Source organism: Mustela lutreola, chromosome 18 (genome assembly GCF_030435805.1).
Source record: "Mustela lutreola isolate mMusLut2 chromosome 18, mMusLut2.pri, whole genome shotgun sequence".
Taxonomy (NCBI): domain Eukaryota; kingdom Metazoa; phylum Chordata; class Mammalia; order Carnivora; family Mustelidae; genus Mustela; species Mustela lutreola.
In genome coordinates, this window is record NC_081307.1 from 32,614,295 (window position 1) to 32,630,249 (window position 15,955).

The 15,955-nt window shown below is 34.3% G+C and overlaps 1 long non-coding RNA gene across 2 annotated transcripts in view; it reads left to right on the forward strand.

Annotated features, from left to right (window-relative positions):
* Positions 1 to 15,955, forward strand: part of LOC131820557 (uncharacterized) — a 264,174-nt gene that overhangs the window by 101,142 nt on the left and 147,077 nt on the right. The window contains exon 3 of one of the 2 annotated variants that reach the window (XR_009349693.1): positions 14,833 to 14,904. The exons of the other annotated variant lie outside the window; for it this stretch is intronic. This is a non-coding gene — a long non-coding RNA (uncharacterized LOC131820557). The remainder of the gene's footprint in view (positions 1 to 14,832; positions 14,905 to 15,955) is intronic. 2 annotated transcript variants of the gene reach the window in all.

Sequence of the window (15,955 nt, forward strand, 5' to 3'; positions counted from 1 at the left end):
TAATACTCCTCTAGGATATAATTCATGCATTTCAGGCATTAACCAAGTTATTTTTTTAAGTTCTCTCAGTGACCACTGAAGTTAGATAATCTCAAGTATTCTTGAGAAATGCTCTTAATGTTGATCATTTAAATAATTCCCCATGAGCATCTGATTGCTTTACTCATGGAGCCTTAGTTTGGGGTAAATTCATTCAGAGGTCCAACAGAACCTTATTCTAGATAGTTTCATTTTATTTATACTTTGACTTGATTTAAATAATGTGAAAAACATTTAATGCTATCTTCTGTTTGTGTAATATGACTGTTAAATCACTTTTATAGTCAGTTACTTCATACAAGTTTGTTATCCAGAAAATATTGTAACCTATCATACCTTACCTACTATTTTTAATATGGAGGTGGCACTTAAGTCAATTTGCATAGCTACATTTACATAAGCAATCTCTAGAACATGGGAACTCTAAAATATGGGATGTTGATATTTTAAGGGATCATTATTGAAACTATCTTATGAATTTAATTATAGTGCTTAGAAAAGAGCTGTTTTTTAGCATAGAAAATATTTCATTTGAATAAAAGCTAAAATAAACTAAGAATCACATCAAAATATTACATCATTATTTTTATTTTCGTTTTTCTTTTTGAGTTAATAAGTATAATAACATTTATGAGAGGTATACCTACTTCCTTACTCTTTTAGTTATTGTGATAGATTTTTTTTTTGCTTTATTTTGTAGTCACAATGCACATCATTTATTTGAAATCATCAAGGGGTATATTACTCAGTTATATATAGTTCCTTCAAGTTTAAACATTGTATTAGCTCTGTGAAATTCAGGTTTGAAACATGTTTCCTCTTCCTTATCACAATATTCAAAACATTATGATATATATATATATGTGTGTGTGTGTATACATTTATTACTTATTCTACATAATATGTTAATATTACATATTCTCATGCGTTGATATGTAATTTTTTTTATACACTGATATTTCAAGAGCTGGTGTGGTACAAAGAGTTGCTAATCTCAATGCAAAACAACCATTAATTGTATTATTTTTATTTTAATCTGGACTCGTAAATTTGATCCAGTAGTTTTGATGCGTAAAAGTTTGTGCTAATCTTTCTATCCTATCTCTATATTCCTGTTCAAACATTAAAAGTTTTAAGAAATAAGGAGCTTATTAAACTTGAAGTTGTAGGTAAATAAAAATACAATAAATTTTTAATTCACAGAAATGACTTGGGAGACTCCACACTGCCAAACCAAATATTTAAAATGTATTAATACAATTTTATAAATTTCTGGTTTCTTTCTTAGAATTACTGTACTTACTTTTAGAAAAAAAATGCTTTAGAGATATGATAGGTGTGGTCAGTTTTTTAATTAAAACCCACCCTATTCCTTCCTCCTTAGCCATGTTACAACCATAATGAAATGGATTACCATCATGCTGAGAATGGCAGGGCAGAGGGTTGCAAATGGGTTGGATTCATAATGACGGGATTATGCTGAAGTTTGTTAATTGTTATCTGAAGCAGTAAACATTCTCTCCAGCACAAAGGGCAAGATTGTGTCCGAGGTAGTGGAAATTACTACCATCAGTGGATTCTTGACAGACGGTGTGCTGCTGGATTGGTACTAATATTCAAGGGTAAACAGAGAGGATGTCCTTCAAATACAATTCTTTGCTCCCACATGTCCTCTTTCTCTTCTCTCTCCTGGCTAGATTTCCAAGAATTGAATAATGAGAAACAGTAGATGCAACATTGCAGCAGACTCACAGACTGCAGGGCTGGGGTGGATGCTCTTATCCTTTAATTTTGTGACTCCTGTAGGAATGCTGTGTCATTAGTATTTAAATCACTTCATAAATATTTCACTTTAAATACCATTGTAATGTCTTGTGTATGCCTTAATTTGTGTCGAACATAATGGTTTTGTATAGTGAAACAATTTCATCAGGGCACTTATACGATTAAAAAGAGATTTAATGGAACACTTTATCTTTGCTTTGAGTTGACCACGGAACAGAAAGCAAAAGGCTATTTAATTTCTGCAGAAATAGCTTCTTATATTTAGATACTTTTTTTTTTAAAGAAAAATCAACATATTATACATGTCTCACAATACATGCTCAGGAAAGTTGTAGACACTGCAGCTTGGGTGAGAGAAAAATACAGAGAAGCAGGGAATAAATCCCTCAAAGTCCTGGGCTGACCTTGCATACGGCTAATGAAGAAAGATGCGGCAAAAGAATCGCGGGCAGAGATGAAGGTTAAAATGTGGAGAAATTACCTACGGTTCCATAAACTTTATTTTCTTTGACTCCTTTTCATTGTTCTTCCATTAGCGTGGCATTCTGTGGTATTCAAAAATTTGAGGGTCAGATGGACATATATGGGAAAATTTCTGAAAGTTAGTATCCCTGGCATTATGCACATGATTGGAGAAAAATTAGTTTTGTATTTTTTTTCTTATTTCCCCACTAAAGGTTTTTCTGATGAGGACTCAAGAGGCACATTTCTTTCCTTGAGCATCCCATTCTTTATATCGTTTGTTTTATTTTGATTGAAAGTCCTTTTGAACTTATGAAGGAGGGGATTCTTACATCTTATGTCTTGGCATCATTTAGAGTATCCAGAAAGAGAAGTAATAATTGTTGATTCATTAAAAATTGTCCTTTTGTAGATTTGTGTCATGATAATAGAAAAAAGTCATCTGCTCTTGTTTGCTTTTAATCATTATATTCTTAATTATGAAATAAAGATTTTGAAGTATTTTTGAGTTCCATTCAAATATGGGGAAAGTAAATTTGGAGGAAATAGGACACCAGATATAAACTTCAATTTTAATTTGTAGAAATCATTCAATAAAATTAAAATCATTAAGGCTGCATGCTAGTATTTTGATATCAACTCTTTTGTTTAATTCTATAGTATGTAATTTTGATCTTGGAAACAAAGGGACACTATAGAGAGATGAGTTACTGTTTTTAGGGAAAAGCACATTATTTTCTTTTGAAAGTTACAAAGTGCAGCAACATTGAAGAAAATCACAGATCACTGTAAATTTGAAAGGAAGTTAGTGCCAGTAATTGTATATTTAAATCATGACTGATTTATCTCCAGAGAGCAGAAATAGGTTTTCCTTCTTAAATATTGTCTATTTTTTCCTTCATAACTGATATCCCAGGGGTAGAGGCTATGGAAGACAATAACATCAAGGTTGTATTTCTTGTAAACTTTGCTCGAAAGGAAAGATCAAGGCATAGGCAAAATGAAAGAAAATTTAGGAGACATGGAGGCAAAATGAGAATTTCCAAAGAATGAAAAGAGTCCCAGAAGGATAGAATAGGCAGAATCGGGGGAGATAATATTCAAAGAAAACAATGACTGAGAGCATTTTAGAATTGATGAAACATGTAATTGTATTGAAGTTTAAGAAGTCCTGACAGTTCTTTTTTCGTTGAATTCATTTCTATACATATCCCAGAGAGGCTTGAAAAACCAAAGTGAGTTGTCCTACCGCAGTCAGACTTAATAGATCACCTGTAGGTTTTTTTAGAGGCAACAACAGATGTCAGAAGATATGGGAACACAGCCAGGTCATATCTTACTTGTATAAATTCCAGCAAATTCAAAACAACCATGTTCCCGTGCACATACATACAGATGTATGTATCAAGGAGAGAGAGGACTGAACATGTCTATACTGTTCTTTGATTCAATGTGATGGCACATCAAGTAGCAAAATAATAATTGTGTCAGTTTGAGACAATTGAATATAACTTTTAAGTTGGAGAAATAAGGTAGCTGTGGAGTGAACTTCATTCAAATTGGAATATGTTTAAAAACACATGCATGTAAATAAAGTGAAATAAGTGGAATATAACACATTTACAACAAATTTACATTAAATTTCCATATGGTGCAAACATACTCAAGCATTTTCAGATTGCTGAGAGTAGAAAACAATTGTATGATTATGTGCAGAGAAACCGTGACTTGACAAGAATAGATGAAATTAAAAGTCACTTTACAAAAAGACCAAGGGAATTTACTTCCAATAGAAGAAACCTGGAAAATAGTAATAAAGAATTTAGGAAGAAAAAGATTGGCCCTAAATGAAAAGTGTGAAAGGAAATATTGAAGACCAAACAACTGATACTTTATGACAGAAATAACAATAGTGACCAATTCAACCAACACAAAATGAGGCAGAATTATAATGCTGATAAGTGCAGCATTTACCACAGGGGCTGGCCACCAGAATTAAAGGAGTCTATGCTCCCTATGATTTTTTCGAGGAGAATAATGGTAAAATTGACTTTTTAATGTTAAAATAGTAATTTAACTATAGTCAGCAAAGAATAGAAATATAACTTCAAATGTCTGAAACAAGGGTAGACAAAAGGTGAGACTAAGAGTAATCAGTTCTAAGGAAAGTTGTCCTCAGAAAGAAGACAACTGAGTCATAGAAAAGCAGGGTTAAAAGGACATGTGAAAAGGAGATGGTAGCAACAAATCCAAATGCTTCAATACTGATGGCAAATTACTAGTTAAAAGGAGATTGTAAGTTTACATTCATTTATTTGATTATTTAAATCCAGTTGTATTTCTCTTACAAGAACACAGAGGAAAGATTGTATTTTAAAAGTGAGAGGATAAAGTTAATGTTAGTGCTTCCCCCTCCCAAAAAAAATCATTATAGGGATTATGATGGTCACTACAGAATGATAATGCAACATTCACCTGGAGGGTTCAACATTTTAAATTAGAATACAACCAATAGCATATCTATTTGACATAATTACAAGAAGAAATTGTCAAGTTCATATCATGGTAGAAAACATTTTCTATGTTTCGAGAATATAGGAAAGGTTTTTGGGGTAGAAAGTTCTACATTAGGCTTGAAGCAATATAGAGCATAATAAAAGCAATCATTCCTGAAGACTTCTGAACAGTCAGTCCACTTGACATTTCCGAGTTTCAGGTGTCTCAACTATAAAGTGATTTTCTTGTATTACATTTTTTTTTTCTGAGCTCAAATACTGTCATACAAATAATACTATATATGATAATAATTTAAATACCATATTCACAATTCTGCTTCCAGGAAGATGGAATAGACATACTTTTCCCTATTCCTTCTATTAGATACAACTAAAACCCCTGTGCATTATACATAAAACTTTGTATTTAAGAAGAGTCTAAAAGGTGTACAGTAGAAGACAGACCAACCAGGGATGTCAGGACAGGGATGATGTGATGGTGATGAGTTCTCTAGGTTTTCCTATAACCCAGAGTATGTAGGAGAAGGTGGCAACCCAGAAATGCCAATGGGTACAGACAATACAGGTCCTAACAAGATCCTACTCTTTCTAGCCAGATGATCAGGAAAGGAGAAGATAATGATATAGAAAATGTTTAGCTAATACTGCTCTATTCCAGCCGTACACCCCAGGAAAAAAAAAAAAAAAAAAAAAAAACGTGTAGCTCCATCCATACCCAGTATTGCAGACCTCCAGTGAGTCATCTGGACTTCCACACTTGTCAGGTTGCAATGAGGTAAAAATCTAAATACCCCTTGCCCCGCTAGGGTGAAATCAGAGAAGGCTATATAAGGAATTGGGATTTTTCCCCCACCAAGAAGTAACCAAGAACCTCTTCCAACAGTGTCATTGAAAATTACATGGCGGGGCTAGACTTCGACCTCCACGTGACAGAAATGGGGTGTCTCACTCACATCTTCCCAAGTAGGGGGCATCAGAGGAGGCCTAGAGGAGAATCAGGACTTTCTTCAGTCACCTGTGATAACAAGGAAACCCCATTGTGTCAGCTGAGGCCGTATATGAAACAGGTGCAAGATTCCCTGTTCTTTCCAGTAAGGTAGTATCAAGAGAGGCATCAGGGGAAGTCCAACTTCCCAGTAATTCCGTAATTAGAGAGGAGCCTCTCCCTCCTTGGGAGTCAGTGGCCTCTTTATTTTCATAGTCCATTCCCTCTGTTTGAAGGGCTAAGCCTGATGATTATAAATATAAGTGGGGTCCTTATAACAACATATAATTAGTCAATTTGAAGGCACTTTTAAATTAAAGCCCTTTTTTTTTTTTGCCCAAACTCCTTGTTCCTTGGGCAATACACTTTCCTCAGAACTGAATTGGTCTAATCACTTAGCTGTTTTAATAACCAATCCTGAAATTCTTTGTTAGACATAACCTTTAAATATCCTTTGTCTCATTGCTTTCTTGCTCCATGTCTCTCTCTTTGGACCGTACCATGGCAGATCGCTATCATCTTGTTCATGAGAAGTATCAATGATCCTGTGCTGATCAAGGCTTTTAAAATTATACTTTCAACTCTTTGACATAAAGTTGCAATCTGATTTTTAACACTGAAAAGTAATGAATCTGTAGAACCTTTATAGACTCTTTCTACTTATATATCACATGATTTCTCCCTGAACTCATCTCTGCCTTATCATATTTTGCCAAAATAGTATCAACCAACACATACAACTGTGCCATTGCTTTCCAACTTTTTACCTTATTGCTTCTAGCAGAGAGACATATAATCATTCTATGAAAGTTGATAATTTTACTAAAAAATTGGCTGATACAAAGCATAGATCTTTCCAGGATTCAGTGTGAAATTCCCCATCATTCATTAACTGAACACTAAGCCAATGACACATGAAGACTTATTGTTAACAACCAATTTCTAGATGCAAATTTCTATTTTATTTATATTTGGACAAGCTATTCTGTATAAACAGAGAAACCTAAATATTTTAGGTAATTTAATACAACAGTATTTCACTTCTTGCACAAACAAATGCAGATGTTCTTCTTTATATATGTCTTCTGGATGATTCTCTTCTGTGTAGTCACTCATAAACCTGGACACTTTCCATCAGTGTTTCCATTTTTCCTCAGAGTCTTGGGGACCCACTTTGGATTCTTGATAACTAGTGTGCAGTGAGCCAACCAGGACAGGGGTGGATGTTAAAGTGTCCATGGCTGGGTCAGAAGTTCTCAGACATTCATTTTATTGGCCCAGACTGATTGCATGATCCCAACAGAAGGAAATCTTGCTAATATAGCTTCACATGTGCCCAGAAAGAAGAGGTGAACTACATATTGATCAATCCAAGGCTCACTAACATGGAGCTTGAAGAATTTGATTTCGTGATGGACAGTCCACTTAAACCAGTTACAAAATTACAGAAAAGTGAGTTTTGATGGCTAAAGAGCAATCTCCATTCCAAATCCCAAGTATAAACTGAAATTTCTTGAGAAGTCTGAAGAGACTGGAAGCAATAAGAATCACTATAAATGAAAAATGTCTTTGAAGTCGCCATTTTATTTAGAAGTTCATCTATTGCAACTTACTACATAATACATCAACACTATTTTCACATAAAAAACACTTTTGCAACTATGCAACTTTTGGTAAAGTCAGTACCCTCAAAATATGAAATGCTTCAATCTCTGTTCATTGATGTACACTGAGTACCTGTTCCGTGAAATGCATAAAGCAGGGATATGAAAGACAGTTGGGACTAGGACAACATGGCGTCTAACCTCATGAGGTCCACAACATGGCGTCTAACCTCAGGAGGTTCATATTTCTCCAGCCACATTCGCAAATATCTTGTAGGATAATATATCCCAATTTGAGAAACTATTTTATACACTCCAAGGGGGAGGGGTGTATGTTTAATTATCAAAAGGAATCCCAGATTTTATACTGGTTTAACGGTCATTCCAAGTTTTGCAACTCATTAGTCATTGAAACAGGATCAGATCTCAGTTGTTCTAGAATCTTTGTAGGTGGCATTTCCCATATTATACCTCACCATCTGTCTTGATATTAAAATCAAGAAGACTTAGCGATATTATGGAGTGTCAGAAGTGAAGTGAACTACAAATGGAAGTCATATCTAAAAACTGGGAGTGTTTGAGACATTTGAAAGAGATCAGGTTGGGGTATGTGTGTGTGTGTGTGTGTGTGTGTGTGTGTGTGTTACATATTATCTCACATTTTTTATCCTTGTAATTAAGTTTTCTTTTTCATTTGATGACAGAATATGAACTAAATCAAAATTATATTTTATAGCCTTTAATAAAGTATTGCTTAATAAAAATAAATTATTTCTGCAAAATGTGTGAGATAAGAGCACATTTTCGTTAAAACATGGAAAGATCTATTTAATGACATATAGAATTTTACAGCACTTGATAGTGTTAGTTAAGAGTAAATAAATTGGAGTGCCTGGGTGGCTTAGTCGGTTTGGTGTCTGACTCCTGATTTCAGCTCAGGGCATGATCTCGGGGTCGTGAGAATGAGCCCTGGTCTGTTCATTGATGTACCCTGAGTACCTGTTCCGTGAAATGCATAAAGCAGGGTGTTCAGTACAGAGTATGCTTTGGCATTGTCTCTGCCTTTCCCTCTCCCCTGCTCTCTTTCTCTCTCTCTTCGTCTCTCTTGCTCTGTAAAATAAATAAAATATTTTTTAAAAAGAGTAAATAGACTCACTTGACTTATATTTGTCCTGGTTAATATCCCCAAAGATAGTCTACCACATCTAAAACCTGTTTTTTGGAGCTAATGACAGATGTTAAAAAGTGTTGTCCACTAGATGTAAAGCTGGTACTTTCCAAGAAAATTTATACTCCATTTAGATCTTTAAAGAGAAGAAATACAGTAGATGTAATGCCTATGACTATAATTGTCTTTTATTTTCATCAGAGACATTTTGGCATTTTTACTCATATGCCCCAATAGTTAAAAGCAAAGCCTATAATAATTTCAAACTCATCTGCCCTTATAAAATTAGTATTAGGACTTTGCACACATCAGACATGCACTAAAATAATACCTTACTATAAGATATGAATGTTAAATATTAATTGCTTTATAATGTATCAAAAGAGTTTATGCTCCTTGTAATTACTTTTTAAAGGCACATATGGAAAAAGTGAAGAAAAGAAAAACCCTTTATATCTCATTCTAAAGATTCTTGTCCTTTCTATCAAACAATGTTGGTTTTTACCCACCATTTTATGTACACAGCAGCATGAAGTTTGTTAGTTTGACTTACATTTTAAAAGTAGGAATCTTTTCTGTTTTAGCTCAATGCCAGTTGTGCGCTGACTGCCTGCTGCTTCCCAAGTACGTATCTAGAATTTTGTAGTTTAATTGCCACTTGCACAGTGGTATTGTACATAAACACAGCAGCTGCTACTGTATGTTGGAAGTGGCTCAGAAAAATCTATGGACACTGTTCAGCTTTGACTAAAAAGCCAAAAATTTTAGACCCAGCTGCATTACTCTAACAGCTTGGCAATATAACACCTTAACAAAAAGAATTCAACTCATTGGAAGTCGACTTACAATATGTTTGAGACCACACTAGAGAAAATTGCATGGAGCCATGTGGTCTAGTGGTAAAACTTTCCAAAAATGAAGATCATCCTTCCCTTTTTTGCTAGCCACAGAGGTCCTTATATTTTGTTCGTTAGTATTCTGTATTGCTAGAGATAGCCACTAGAGATAAGAAAGCTAATATGAAACTTGGATATCTTCCTGTTACCAGGTAGAGATTATGTTCTTTTTGGTTAAACCAATTAAAAATGTGAAACCAAAGGGGAAAAGCACAGAAACCTTGACAAAAGACCTCTGTTGCAGCAGCTTGCAGACTTTAATGAACACTCTGTTATGTGGAAAAAGTGGACTGATGTCACATTTAAATGTAGTCATGAAAAAACCTTCTCAGCTTGTACTTAAGCATCTTTACCTAAGTATTTGTTTTTTGAAGCAGAAAGATTAGAAAGATACCCCCCCCCCCCCAACACACAAAGAAAATGCAGGGCATTGCAAAAAAAGAAATCAAGACAACTTCATTTTTTCCACTGCCTTGATATCTATCTCTTTCTTACCTAGGGTTTTCCGTATTTCAATATTTAAAGGTATAAGTAGAATTCTCTGAAGAATAAAGATTCCCATGCAAATTAGAAATGAGATACTTTAGATTTACTGTGGGATATTATTGTTACCTTGATATTGTGTTTTGATTACATTTTAGAATGCCCAAGCTTATCTAGCAAGATCTTGAGCTCAATTCCATTAGAAATACGATGTTTTTAAATCTTTAGGTGAACCAGGCTATTCAAGTCCAACAAAATGCTCCCAGTAGTTAGTGTTTTTCAATTTTGGTGCTTTAGTTTTGTAAAGGAGAGAGAATATTAAAGTCTACTGACTACAGATTGCTTTAGAGTACAGTAGACCTAAATCCATTGTCTGATTACCAGGACTTGAAGAAATAATTAGAGCTATTTATTTCTCTCACTGTTATCAATATTAAGAGACAGCTGTGGTAAACATAGTTTAGAATCACATTAAGAAATTTCTCTGAGGTAAATATTATGCAGTAGCAACCAAGCTGCAAAGAATTTTCAGAGCTTTTATTAAATCGAGAGAAATATCTTTTAGTTTTTACTTAATTAACTCAAATGACTATAGTTCAAAATTATAAGAAATGGCTAAGTAAGTCAATTTATAAATTTGAATGCAATGGAACTATATCTGATTTAATTAACAATTCATTATGCTACAAATTTTAAGTGTATCACTGAATATTATACCATGTTTTTTGGGGAAGAATTCATGTTAGTATTTCAGTAGTGGTTATCAGTATATATTGGAATTTTAAACACCTTTAATTTTCTTGCTTGGTTTATCTTTGGTTCTCATTTTCTGCAGTTATTCAGCTGTAGAACTTAAATTTCATAAATGATTTTCTATAAAATTCAACCACCCCAAGATCAACTGAAGATTTTTAGTGACTTGATTTATGTAATAAGAAAATGTTAGTCACATTAGTATCTAGGCAAAGGGATATAGGGTGAAGACATGAATATGTTCCATGTAAAAAATACACCTGAAAATTTACCACAGTGTAGATAATTGCTACCACAAAAAGAATCAGCAAAGCTAATGGAAAAGCAAAGATAGAGAACTATATTCCAAGTCTATAAATTCCATCGGTGAATAATTATCTATAGGAGAGAGGCATGTTGAATAACAGAATTTAGTGATAATGGTTATCAAGAACTAACTCTGACTGTCCCATTTGATCTTTTCATTTAAAGAGGCCCCTTACATTAATATAATATAATTTATGTAATCTTTTGATAAATCTATAGTCAGTCAACTTTTGTATTTATGTCAAAACAAACAAATAAACCCCCACCCCAAACAAACAAACAAACAAACAAAACCAGTATCTTTGTGCTTCCAATGAAGGGTATTTATTTCTTTTTCATGTGACAGCTGCAGTTTAGTAATGCCTTTGGTTTTTCCAACGGGCTTAGGGAGGGCATTTTGTTATCAGAGTGGAAGGAAACGAAGAGGGCCTCAGGGAAACTACATGAATAGAATGTATTTAAAGCTTTTGTCTAGACAATGCAGGTCAGCAGGTTTGTTCAAAATCCATTGAAGAAAGCAAATCCCATGGCCAAGGCAAAAGTCAGTGGGGTAGATATATCCCACCTACCATGAAACAATGATGGAGAGAAAGTGATTTTGAACAAATAATATATGCTGTATCATTAATCCCCATCCAACTTGGTGTGTGGTAAGACTATTTATACCCACTATTTAAAAGTGATTCATTCCATTTCCCTTTAAGTAACTTGGCTCTGTAACTGTTATATTCTTTAGATGTTTTTCCTTTCGTTTTTCAACTGGAGAATGTTTATAGACTTATATGCAAAATAGGGGGCTTAGTGACATCATGATGTTCAGAGAAAGATTGGTCTGAATTTACAAATGTATTATACTGTTTTAGAATTGGTTGTTTTTGTTTTATAATTGGATTCTATACGTTGATATCCTCTAAAATATAACTGATGAAGTTGTGGCTTCTCTTCATTTATTCAAGGTGAGGTCATCTTCCTCAGGGTCTTAGCCTTTTGTTGCTTTCAATGTTGCAGTTCTCTTTAATTTGCTGCTGCATCTTCTAGCTGCGCTCTAATTAGACAGTGCTTCCTTCATCTACTACAGTGGCGTCATTTTTCCTTCATGGGAGTGGTCCCATGGAGATTTGTTGGCTCTTATTACAGTTAAATTAAATTATTCCCATTGGGCGCCTGATAATCCAAGATGTTTTGCACTCTACAGAGGAACCGGGGTAGGCCCAAGGCTGTAAGTCCTTTACAGCTAGCTGATCACTGTCAGAATCCACTGAAATCTTTTCTTCAGCCTTTCCCCAATTGGTTATGAAGTACTGTTTCCTTCCTTGAATCAATAGAAATCTACTGTTGTTATTGTTTACCTCAATGCTACTATGCTTTTCACTATTTTATTGAGACCTTTCCCTGTTGCTCCAAATCAGGAACTTAGAAGCAACAATTTCCATGTGCTTCAGTCACCATGGTTATTAGAGATAGCTGCTGCCCTATCTTTAAGATATCTTCCATTTTTGGAAAATTATTAACATTTACTTGTTCTACATTTTCCTCTTGCCTTTTTCCAAGAGTATTTTATCATGTTTAACCACTTCACTTCCATCCCATTTGGATCACTTTTAAATGCACGCGCATTCTGCGTCTCCTCACTATTTAGTTTGCTCCCGCACAAACATTGCATCCTCTAACCGCAGATTCTTTTCCAACTTCTCTCATTTTCTTTTTCTGCTTTATCTGCTCATAGTCATGGCAAACCCCAGTTCTGTGAAATATATCACTTTTCTCATCCACTACTACTGTTAAATTTGACTTGATATCCTCAACCACTTTTTTTTAAATTCAAGTTGGTTAACGTGTAGTGTAGTATTAGTTTCCGCGTAGAGTTTATTGTTTCATCAGTAGCAGAGAACACCCAGTGCTCATTGCCTCAAGTGCCCTCCTTAATGCCCACCACCCAGTTACCCAACCCCCACCCCACTTCCCTCCGTCATTGGAAAATGATGAGTTTTTCCATTTTAAATCCCTGCCACTAAAATTTCTCTAGATTTTTTTTTTAAATTTGAATTCCATTTGTTCTCTTTTCTCAGTCATATTCTTTTATAGTACCTCTTTAAAACATCTTCCGTGGTTTTCAGAAATATCCATACTTTTACAAACCTCAGTGTCAATTGGTTATTTGACTTCTAACTATTCTCAGAAATGGATATGAGGTGTATGTAAATTTCCATTTTTACCTGAAGCAAACATACCATATCTCTTTACTACCAGTCAATCATGCTAATTTTTGCAGTATGGCTGTGATGTGATTACCTAAGGGACAACGTTCTTGAGATTCTCAAGTATAGGAGATAGATTTTTTCTAAACCAATTGTCAAAATATATGATCAGCGAGGTGAATTTTACTCAAACAGAAATTTTAAAAATGTTTTAATTTAGAGTTGTCCCAAAAAAGCCAGCACCAATCATATCACAAAACTGTGGATCATTCATAGTCTTCTCCAGGACACATCACCCAATTTCTGTAATGCTGTACATGCTCATGAACTTGATAAGTGTGTCTAGACGGAGACTCGCCTGCCTGCTGAGCACAGCTGGAATATTGCTTCAAGCAATCACATCATCATTCTCTACTACACCAGAAAATGCTGGCAACAAATAAAGGGAAGGTCATCTTGGAATATATTTTTCTAACATATTTTAAAACATTAAACAACCTAATAAAAATAAGTAAAAAACAAAGGAGAACTTTAATTTAAAAGTTATTTTTATAAGAAAAGGTAACAAATACAAATTTGCAAGGCACTCAATGAAAATATTTTCTATGAAACTTTTAATGAATTATCTAAGAGAGTAACATATTTAATGCATAGAAAGAACATCAGCACCATTTTTGCAATGCCAATAATAAATTGAGTTATTATTTCAGAAGTCTTAAATTCCAGATTTTAAAGTTCAAAACCTTGCAGCTGGCATCGATTATACCTCTGTTGTCAAGTTTATAATATAATTCCCTGAGTTCTAATTAGATACATTAGAAAAACATTTTGCAAGGACAAAAGACAAAAGTCTTTAAATTTAATAAATATAACATAAAATATGAAGAAATGAGGAAAACCATGATTACTATTTTCTTTAATAAATGCCATAGGAAACCATCCTGAGTAATAAAATATTTACTCTGAAAATGCTAGAAAATTCTGTGTATTATGATGTTGAATCCATGTAGGAGAATAAGTGCCCACATTAGTCTGTAAATGTTTAAAATAATCTGATCTGTTTATATATTCATCAGAGTTAATCTTCATGGAAGAAAATTAAATTATTCATGCTTATTGTAAAATTGGTTATGCTTACCTTTTTAATTTGAGAATGTGACTCAAAAAGTGGAAATTAAAGGAAGATATAATAATTATTTTTTTAAAGATTTTTATTTATTATTTGACAGACAGAGATCACAAGTAGGCAGAGAGGCAGGCAGAGAGAGAGGAAGAAGCAGGCTCCCTGCTGAACAGAGAGCCTGATAGGGGTTTGATCCCAGAACCCTGGGATCATGACCAGAGCCAAAGGCAGAGGCTTTAACCCATTGAGCAACCCAGGTGCCCCAAGAAATATCTAATTTTAAAAAGGCAACTCAATGCAGAAGAAATGGGAAAGATGAGAGTAGATATAATCCTGTGCAGAAATGGGTAGACTAGTCACTGTCTCACATAGAAAAATGGGATTAGATCAGTTTATAATAACATAATGGAAGGAAAAATATGGTGTACCAAGATCCAAAAAGGTGTGTGTTAAGTTTTTTTTATTTTTTGTTTGTTTTTTTTCTTCTGTTGAACTTACTCTACCCCACCTCCAGTGAAATTGGAAAGAAGTCATCATCTGAGAGTAAAGATTGGGAAGGAGTTGTTGGACATAAAGAAGAGAGAAGGTAGGGATAAGTCTTCCAGCCATGTAGGAGTGTAGTAAACTCAGAATATATAGATGTATGAACCTATATTGAAAATTATTTATAGTTTGACTTTATGATAAAGAACTCACAAGAGTTTAACCAGTGTGTGGTGTTTTAATTACTAAGATGTCCTGGAAACCTCTGGTCTTTGGGGATCAGATGTAAAAGAAAAAAAAATATTTTTGGTTTACATATAATAGACAATTTTACTTTATACCACAATCTATAGGAGACTGTGATATTCTGATCTAAATCCAGCAAAGAATTTATGGATCCATTGTAACAATTATCTTTTACTGTATGACAAACCATATTAATAGTTTGTGGTTAAGAATACATCCAAACATTTGGTTCAAAATTCCATATTTTGGCAAATGAGGCTGAGCTCAGTGGACATTTCTTTTGCTGGCCTGTGGACAGCTGTTATTCAGCTTCGTGCTCTATGTTTGGAGATTGTCATTGGATGTCAGGGGATAAGAGTTATTAAAGTCGTGTGGTTTTCTTCATCCAACAGGCTGAATGAAATGGTGATGGTGCAGGGATCCCCAAAGCAGTAAGACAGGAAGCCTAATGGCCTCATAAAGTTAAATGAAGAGCTTGTACAAACCATGTCTGCAATTTTCTATGGAGGTCACTTTTATCATCTAACACACTTTCTGGTTTACTGTTACAAGATCTTCTTTCTCATTTGTCCATAACCAATTTGTAGAAAAGTACTATCAGCTCTACCCTCAATATATATCCTGGGTTCAGCCATATCCTTCCATATTTCCATTGCTATCATCTTATTCCAAGCATCCATTCCCTTTTCCTGAGATTAATGCAATGATTCCCCACTGCCTCCTACCTTAATTTGTTCCCAACCAAGCAGCTAATGATTAAGACCACTACTCTTTCAACATGAAACTCCAATACCCCCAATACCTTTCCTTTTCACTTGGAATAATAGCTTAAACTCCTTACAGTGGCTTCAGTCACAAGCATTGCATTCACCATTTCCCCATGTACTGTATCATGTCTCTCAGAATTT